This window comes from Rhinolophus sinicus, linkage group LG13, assembly GCF_036562045.2.
Source record: "Rhinolophus sinicus isolate RSC01 linkage group LG13, ASM3656204v1, whole genome shotgun sequence".
Taxonomy (NCBI): Eukaryota; Metazoa; Chordata; class Mammalia; order Chiroptera; family Rhinolophidae; genus Rhinolophus; species Rhinolophus sinicus.
The window spans coordinates 17,220,431-17,229,872 of NC_133762.1; the positions used below are offsets into that span (position 1 = coordinate 17,220,431).

Consider the following 9,442-nt stretch of genomic DNA (forward strand, 5'->3'; position numbering starts at 1 on the left):
CAGAATTCAGCCGCAGCCAACGAGGGCAGCCACTGCTTCTCTCTCCTCTCACACTCCCCGCTCTCTAACCTCGAGGGAGCCTCTGCTCCATCTTTTAGTGACAGAGACACCACACCCCAAACACCCCCATTCTCTGAGTCTCCCATGTCTGAACCTAGTTTTGGTTCAGCCTGTCTGGAGAGCTGTGAGCAGCCCAACAGATTGTGGGCAGCTCTGGTTGAGGTGACACCTGAGGCAGCTTCGGTTCCCGGTCGAGGCACTGGGCTTGATGTTGCGAACGCCAGGTCTGCTGGACAGAGCTGAGCTGACAAAAGCAGGATGACCACCATGGACGGGACTGCACGTCTTCATGGGACCCAGAAACCTGAGGGTGGGTCAATTTTTGTGACGCAAATCAATCCTGGGTGGGCTGTACACAGTGTCAAAGTGCTGAGATAAAAAGTGAGTCATTTGGGCAATTTCAAAGTCTCTGGAGAGCTGCCAGCAAAACATACAAATTAAATACTCACATTGGTGGTTGGGATCACGCAGACCGGTTTCTCTCATGCAGAATGTCAGTGCAATTCCAGCAGATATCAGCACATGGACGCTGGTTAGAGAGGCTGACGTGGAGCCCGGAGCTGGGCTGGGCGTTTCTGGAAATATGGTCCCCCTTCACGATGCCCTTGACAGAAGCCAGGCTTGGGTTTTCGCAGGTACTGGAGCCTGGAGGCAGCAGCTCAAAACCTTCCTTTTTGGAGAGAGCCTGCTGAGTGTGTAAGCTCCCCAGCACCACCTGCCCCCAGGTGAGTCTGGCTGGGTCCTGCTGCTCTGCTGGGTGCAGGCTTCCTGCCGCTGGGCTGGGGGGAACTTGAGGGCTTAGCGGGGGGGGGCCAGGAGGGTGCAGTGACTGCTCCCACCAAGTCCCAGCCTGGAACACTCTGGGCACTCAGAAGATATTGGAATAAGTGGCACAGGAATGGAAGTTGCTGCTGGAGGGATCAGTGACCGGGACCAGGTAGGAGACCAGGAAGTTTTGCCAGAGGAGATGGGTACAGCTGGGCCCAGAATGGGGCCAGGGGAGTAGCCAGCAGGACCTGAGGGACCCGCCGTCAGCCCACGAGCAAAACTGCAGTCTAGCTAAGTTAATTCCAGCCCCATGAGATGCACTGCAAAGAGTCTCCAGCTAGCACTGCAAATTCGGTGGAACAAGGGGTCTAATTATATTCCACTGCAGCTTGTTAATACTCCAGCTGCTGCTCCCGCAAGCTAACGACGGCGTCGGCACAGAGGTTTAAAAATCCATGACGACGCAGCTCCCGGAATATTTGTCCTGTGCACAGAGTGAAGTCCTGACTGTGGCGCCTTTGCCCTGCCCGTCGGAGATAAAAGCCTCAGCGTGACCACGAGTGTATCAACCCAATACGCTCGAGCAATGATTAGGGGAGCGCTGGGCAGTGTGTCTTCAAACGGGTGTGCAGCTCCATGCATCTTTGCAAAGCGGGCATCCCACCCATGTCTGTGGTCTGTGTTGGGGTGAAATGTGTTGTGTCGCACAGGAGGACGTCCAGAACCCTGGGCGGCTGACACCGTGTTGTTCCCTGACTCTCTTTCTCTGCAAGGCAGTTGCAGTGGGTGGCTGCTAGCTTGCTGTGCAAACAGATTTAAAAATTGCTGTTATGACAATGAGGCTTTTTCATCACTTTGAACGTGAGATAAGATGCTCCTGGGAGAGCCGTGAGCAGCCCAAAAGATTGCGGGCAGCGTAAGCCCTTCAGGACACGAGCTAATGCCTGGGGTCTGGCTCATCCAGAACAAAGCAATGCCTGCTGTTATTTAAAAAAAACCACAACTTTTACTTTGAAATAATTAGACTAGATACACAGGAAGTGGCCAGAACAGGCAGCACACAGCGGTCCTGTGTGAGTTCCTCATCTGTGACACACGTAACATCTCATGTGACAGCACAGCCTCTCGGCCGGAGCAGTGTGTATGCAGGCGGGTGTCCCATTCTGCCCCATTCGTCACAGGTGCAATTTCTGTGCCCCCCCCACCATGACTGAGACTCTGGTCCGCTCCATGTCCAGGAAGGGCTTCCTCTTCGTTGCCCTTCACAGCCCCCTCCCACCCCGCCTCCTCCCAAAGTATCCCCACAATCACTAATCTGCTCTCCCGCTCTGTGATTTTGTCATTTCAAGACTCATGTAAATGGAAGCACACAGTATGTCACCTTCTGAGACTGGCTTCTTTCCTTCCGCGTGACGCCCTGGAGAGCCCCCCAGGGTCTTCCCTTGGTGCTGAGGACGCCTCACTGCATGGCTGCACCCTCCTGTGTTAGCCATTCACCTGCCGGATGAGCTCGTGGCTATGTACCTGTGGACAGGTCCTTGTTTCTCGGGGGTAAGCGCCCGGGGGTGCAGGTGCTGGGCTTCTTGGTTTCCTCAGACTCCACGCTGCTCCGTTTCCCATTCCCACCAGCCGTGGACGAAGGGCCAGGTTCTCCGCGTCCTCGCCGGCATTTGATGTGGTCCCTACTTATAATTTCAGCCATTCTGATGGGTGTGTGGTGATACCTCATTATGGGCTTACTTTGCATTTCCCTGTTGGCTGATGACCTTGAACGACTTTTCATGAGCTTATTTCCCACCCATATATCCTCTTTGGTGAAATGTCTCCTCATGTCTTTTGCCCATTTTCCAGCTGGATTTTTTGTTTTCACTGTTGAATTTTGAGCACTCTTTATATATTCCAGATACGCTTCCTTTGTTGGCTGTGTGGTTTGCAAATCTTTTCTCCCAGTCTGCAGCTTGTCTTTTCATTAATTCTGACTCGTTTCTTTGATTTTAGTCATTTCCACTGGAACTAAGGAAACTGTGGATATGTTTGGTTGTAAACACTGTCTTCTGCCCCAGGCAACTTTCTCCAGGTTGTCCCTGCGTGTCCCAGCGCACAGGCTGAGTTCAAAGTCGGTCTTTATTTCCTCAAATACGTTTGTTTGAATATGGGACATCGGACAAAAATGTTGCTGTTCCAATCTGAAAAGACCTGGTATATTTGCCTGTTTTCTGCGTGAGAAACGGTGGTAGAAGGAAGCGTGAGCTCCCGACCTGCCGAGTATCTGCGGAGGCCCCAGGCAACTGTGCGTGCCTCCGCAAACCCACGCTTCCCGCGAGCACGTGGGGAACTCGCCTCTGCCCTGTTGTCCGTTCTCCTGAGGGCGTTGGCGCGCTTTTCCAGCGGCCCCGAGGCGAGTGCTTTAGGCAGGTGGCTGTTAGAGTCCTGGCTTCTTAGTTTCCCCCAAGAGTCAGCTTCTGAACCCCAGCGTTCTGCTGCCTTTCCCCTCAACGCGTCAACTTTGGCTCCGTTCCCTGTGGCTCTTTCTCAGAGCGACTTGGGCTGCCTGCCCCTCCCACCAGTTTATTAGAATATCTACCTGGGAACTCGGAGTTCAAGGCCGTGAAGGTCTCCCCCACCCATTGCCATCTGCAGGGAGCACTTGCTCTTGATCTCATGACTTCAAAAGAACTAAATTGGGGAACTTTAATTTCCATTTTTATTTTCTACTTTTATTAATTTTGATCACAGTAAGATTTATACTGCTTATCTGTTTTGAATCTTATTGAGTTATTTTTTTAACAGTCAATTTGAGGGGCTCGCCTCCCCATGGGCCCCTGAGAAGGTGTGTTGTATCCCTGGGGCTGGTGTCTGCTGAGCCCTGGATGCCTCCTTATTCACTCCCTGTGCAGCTTGCCGTGGGGTCTCCCTCGCCTCTGTGGCCCAGCACTCACATCTAACCCTCTGACAAGTGCCCGCCCAGCAGGCAACCAGGGCTCGGACACCTGCCCCCCAGAAGAGACCATGGGCCCTGCAGGTGGGTTTGTAGATTCCAGGGCTCCCGTCTCCGCACAGTCGCTTCAGGATGTCACACAATCCGTTAATACGGAAGTAAACGTCCCCTCAAATCCCAAACCAGCAAGTTCCAAACCAATTAGGCTGATCCAGTGCCTCCAACCTGAACTCAGAAAACGATTTTTCCAGAAGATTTATTCAGCAGTGTTTTAATTCACTGTCTATTAACCTAATTAAAGTGGGCCTTTTGGGTTCATATTTTAAAGGCTTGATCAGGCTTTTTCATCAGCAGAGCGGGTCCTCGATGCCATCAGTGAACACCCAGCCTTTGGCATCTGGCCTGGGCAGGGTAGTGGTGGCCTCAGGGCTGGGGAGGCTCCTGGCCGCCTGCAGGGACCGTCCTAACCCAGCCTTTCCCAGGGGCCCTGCGTCCACCTCACCCCCGCCTGGTTGTCCAAAGGAGGCTGCTTTCCAGGGAGCCCAACGGTAAGTCGAGGGATGGCGTTTTCATGGGCTTCTTCCCAAAAGGCCTCCTGCCCTGGTTCTTACCCTCTCACTGGGCCGGCAGAGGGAACACGTGGCCATGCGGTCAGTGTCTGCTGTGAGTTCAGTCCCACCATGGGGCCCGGGGAGGTGTCCTTGGGGACCTCAGCAGCCTCAGCTCCTGTCCCCGGGGTCCCCATCCCAACCTCATGTTTCCTCCCACTGGCACTTAGTCCGGGGATGTTTAATCCACATGCAGTGTCCTGGTCATCTGTGGTCACCTCTCAGGGGTTCATAAAGCCTCGAAATCAGAGGCAGAATTGTGTCCACCCTTTCTGGGAGGAAGACCTATCACTTTCAGAGGGTTGTGAAAGGGCCCAAGACTCCAAGTTCAGCCCCATGACTGGCTGTCAGCCTGGCGTCCTCGTGCCCTGGCCCCAACCTTGCCGGACTGTGGAGAGTCTGGGGTTGGGCATCCCAGGGCATCGACGCGCAGTGGGGTCGTGGGCTCCATATCTGAGCTGCTTTCTATGGTCAGCTGCACCTGCCTGCTGGCAGGAGAGGCGTGGGGCAGTCTGGCCTGGTGCCAGTCTTCCCGGCTGCCCAGTCTGTCTGGTGGCCCCACACCTCGCCTTTATCAGGACCAAGAGCTTTCTGGATGTCACCTGGTTTAATGTCCCTTCGGCCATCGAGGCTCGCCCACCCGCTCCATGGAGAAGGGCGAAGCTCAGAGGGGTCATTGTGTGTCCTGGTGCTTGGCTGGTGAGGACACACGTGGGATCCTGACCCAGGACTTTTTACTTCAAAGCTTCGACTGCCACCTCTGAGCTGCCAGTGTCTGTGAAATGTCCTCCAGGGGGACCCGAGGGCGCTGGTGACACTGGGTCAGCTAGGATGGCCATGAAAGCCTGGAGGATGGAACACGTCCCTGGAGTACCCTCGATCTCCTCTGCTCCTGGCCCAGGGCCCAGGGCCCATGGGTAGGTCCAGGCTGTGGGGTCCCTGCAGTGTTGCCATGTGGCATAGATGGCATGTGCTGGCAGCAGCACAATACAGAGAGCAGCCACTGTGGGCTCCCGTTTGGCAGGGAAGTGAGACCAACACGCCCTGCACACGCGGCGTCTGAGGGCAACAGAGGCCCTGCCCTGGGGCCAGGTTCAAGCCCACCTGGGTGGACAACGCTGGAGTCAGGCTCTTGCCCAGCTTTTCTGGAGCAGAAATCTCAGGCCCTGGGGCGTCCTGCCCCCTCCTGAGTCCTGGCTTCTGAGCAGACCCCTCGGTGGCGGGATCATCGTCAACCTCTGACCCTGGTGGGCTGGGGATGACAGGGACGCCCATCCAGGGAGGTGACCCTGGGGAAGGAGGCCCACGTCCACTGGGCTCGGACTGGGCACGAGTGACGCACACGAGGCTGAGCCCAGGTGTTTGGCAGCTCTGTGACCCTCTGCTCCTTCCTGCTGGACGCGGGCAGTGCCCCAGCGGGGACAAGGAGGAGGGGCTTGTGTCCTCAGGAGGGAAGGCAGCCTGGAGCTTCTGGAAAGCCAGGTGTGAGGCATGGGCGTGGCGGGAGCCCTGGGCGTAAGCGGCTGGATGGTGAGGGGCTCTGGGCTGATGTGTGGCTGGTGGGAAGGGCGCCCGCTAGTGGCCTGCACCAGCCCTCTCCTCAGATCCAGGCCAGGGACCACATGGGGTGGCTGCTGTCACACAGAGTGGACCCTGGTCACTCTCGAGACCTGTCCCTCCTGAGGACACCACCCTGCAGGGCTTGGCTCATGGAGTGCTGGCTTCAGGTGACCAGGTGCCCAACTCTGCTGCATATGGTGTCCCAAGAGGGCTTGGCGTCTGACCAACATGTGGACCATCTGTCTCCAGCTGAGGTGGACACTGCCCCAGCTTCTCTCCCACAAGGCCAACCTGTTACCCAGGACCCTCCCCCTTGACACAAAGTCCTGGGTGGGGTCACAGGGAGTCCCTTTCCCCCTTGGGGATGAGACAAGCCAGGCTGTGAGATGCGCATGAATGGCAGAGGCTGTACCCCTTGGGGATGAGCCCTTGGGGGTTCACTGTTGCTGACAGCCCCCCTCTACACCTTTGCTTTAGTAGAGAATATGGGGTCCGTCCTTCCTCCAGGCCTTGCTGCTGTGTGACCTCCGGCAGTTGCTTAGCCCTCTCTGAACCTTGGTCTTCGAATCTGAGAAGTGTGTGAAGACCCTCTTCCTGACTTACGTCCTGGGCTGGGGTCTTCATGAGGCCAGATGAAACCCCGCCATGGCCCACAGCCTTGGCACGTTCTCCCTGCAGGAGTGCTGCTGGCTCTGGTTGCCTGCCTGGGCTGTGAGTGCATGTGCTCAGGTGAGCTGTTCTGCCTTCAGAGTAGCCTCGGACCAGGGCTCGGGCCAGCGCCCATGTGTAACGCATCACGGTGCTGACGCTGGTCCCAGGTCTCTCCAGAGAACTGATCAATTCTGCTCACAGGCCTGCAAGCCCTCCCGGCCCCTCGGAGGAACAGACAGGCCTCTCACATACGGCAGAGCCCTGGCCCTCACCTGGGAGTGAGCTACCACCCACAGTCGCCTGGCAGCTTACAAGCAGTTCATCTTCACCATAGGGCAGAATGAAATGTTGTCTGCCACCATTTTTAATAAAGAGAATAAAGTAGGCGTAACTACTAGGCATATCTTTAAATTCTGGTTTCCGCTCATCACACAGCACGAATGAGCCCGCAAGGCTGGGCTGTGTCCCCTGCACCCAGCCCTGCACCTGCCTGGGTGGCTTCGTCTGGGGGCTGGACACGGAGGCTGAGGTGCGGTCACTGTTCCTGCCTCGTGTGACACGAGTCACAGGGTGAGTGTCGTCCCATGCGGCTGGCTTTCTCTTTTGTTTTTGTTTCTACTCAGGGAAGCCCTTTCTGCGATGTCAGGCTTACCCAGTTGCTGAGGAGAAATGCCTTGTCCGGCAGCCAGCGATGTTCTCAGCCCGGGAAGGGCAGGATGCACGCCTGCTCTTGGCGTGGCACCCGCACAGGCAAGGCCAGCTGTGGCTTAAACGCGCGAACCACAGCCACTGTGCAGGCCGCGCATTAGGGACGGCCGGGCACACTGGGCAGGCCTGCCACGCACCCCGTGACTGTCTCAGGTGTAGGGCAGACGAGCGCCTGATTATTTCTATGCCCCTCGGCCTCACGAGGAGGGAAATGTGGTCCAGGGTGTGCATGGAATGTTCGGCTGTGATGCGTGTTTTGTGGGTAATAAATAAATCAGCCCTTAGGTTTATTTTTTCCAAATCAGGGGTGGAGATGGTGAAAATGTCAAGAGAGACTGCATTGGGCTTGTGTGACTTGCGTGCTGCCCTCTGTCTGGTCTTTGGGGGGGGGGGGGCTCCAGCCGTGACCCTGTGAGTCTTGCGTCTGGTTCATCTGGTTTCTCACGCCCGACCTGCATGTGCGTGAGTGGATCCAGGGGGAGCAGGCTCACTTGGGATTGGGGGGAGGGGGGGCTGCCTCTCTGGGCAGAGTGGGGGCCGCACTTTGCATTTCAATGGGTTTTTATTAATCCACCTGCACACATGCGAAAGTGCCTGTCTGAGCTGCAAGGGCATAATTGAAGCAGGCTTCAGAAATAGAAGAGAACAAGTGTTATTGTTATTCTCAGTGTACAGATGTGTGTTCTCCTCCCCCCTCTAGTCCCACTGCTGTCTAGTCAGTGACGACGTAAATAGGATGTGTCTCCTCACCGTCTCCCAAAGCCTTTGTGTTCTGGGACAGCAGCCTATTATGATATCACACAGTGGGACAGTAATAACCGCCCCCCCACTGGAAAATCTTACCACAGACAATGAAAGAAGCTGGTGTGCGGGCGGGCAGTGGGGAGGGGCCGAGGGGGAGAGGAAGCGGATCCCGGGGGTGGCGCCCCCAGCCCCTGCCACCAGGGCAGGTTATGTGGGGAGGGGGATGACCGAGAGCGGCTGGTGATGGTGTCCGGGCTGGATCGATGAAGAAGATGAACAAGGGGCTGGAGGAGTCAACGTGCATCTTCCTGCTGGGGTTTGAGACCCAGAGCCAGGGGTTTAGGTGGCTCCCGATTATGGGCCAGGCTCCTGTGTCCCGTTGAGGCAGCTGCAGCCAGACCTCAAGGTTGCTCAGCAGGGATGGACGGTGGACACACACTCCCGAGGAGGAACTTAGAAAACTGTTCAGTGAGAGAAGCAGGTCACAGAATAACATATCGAGAGGGATTCCGTTTATAGAGTTTGAAAGCACGCAGAATTTTAAAATATTTTATTTACGAGGCATATAATGTACTAAAACTATAAAAGAAAGTTGGGACCCAGCCATCCCACTCCTGAGTATATATAAGTCCACAAAAACAGGCAGGAAGAGGTGGCCACACACTGACGTTCCCGGCAGCATATCCACAGGAGCTAAAAATGGAAGTGGCCCCAGTGCCCACTGATGGATGGAAGGATGGGCACGGGGGGGGGGGGTGTCAGCCACACACCGGGGTGTCACTCAGCCTTAAAAAGGAAGGGAGTCTTAGTACATGCCACACAGAGGGAACTGGGGGACATTGTGCTGGGTGAAATAAACTAAGTCACAAAAAGACAAATGCGTTGTGATTCCACTTAAAGGAGGGACCTAGAGTCACCAGCTTCTTAGACAGAGAGTCGATGGTGGGAGCCAGGGCGGAGGGCAGATGGGGATTCCGGCCCCTGGTGTCCGTGCCGGGACGGCCCCTAACCCAGAAGTCCCCATTTGCCCCCTGGGTGGCCCAATGTGATCACAAGAGAGGGGGGCAGGAGGTCAGGGTAGATGTGCGGATGCAGCACAGTGAGGAAGGGGCCACGAGCCAAGGGCCATGGACAAGGCAAGGCGTGGATTTTCCCTGGAGCCTCCGGAGGGAACTGCCGTTCCCAAACCTTGACTTTGGTCCCGGGGGACCCGCTAGACTTCCAATCTCAGAACTTCTGCTGCTTTAACCCTCTATGTTTGTCACAAATGGTCACAGCAGTCACAGGAAATGGCCCACGAGGCTCTGTGGCTGCTTTGCCTCCTGTCAGAAACATTCTTGGGAGCTGTGGCCCCGTGGACAATGAGCTGGGGCTGAGGGGCCACCATGGCGCTCCTGACCCTCCT

The 9,442-nt window shown here is 56.2% G+C and overlaps 1 long non-coding RNA gene across 2 annotated transcripts; it reads left to right on the forward strand.

Annotated features, from left to right (window-relative positions):
- Positions 1–265: 265 nt before the first annotated feature.
- On the forward strand, positions 266–7,678 carry LOC141568171 (uncharacterized). 2 transcript variants are annotated; one of them, XR_012491212.1, is made up of 4 exons: positions 266–785; positions 1,217–5,291; positions 5,399–6,663; positions 6,787–7,678. It is a non-coding gene; the product is annotated as an uncharacterized LOC141568171 (long non-coding RNA). The 2 variants fall into 2 exon arrangements; XR_012491211.1 differs by having other exon boundaries at positions 1,217–6,663.
- Positions 7,679–9,442: the final 1,764 nt, after the last annotated feature.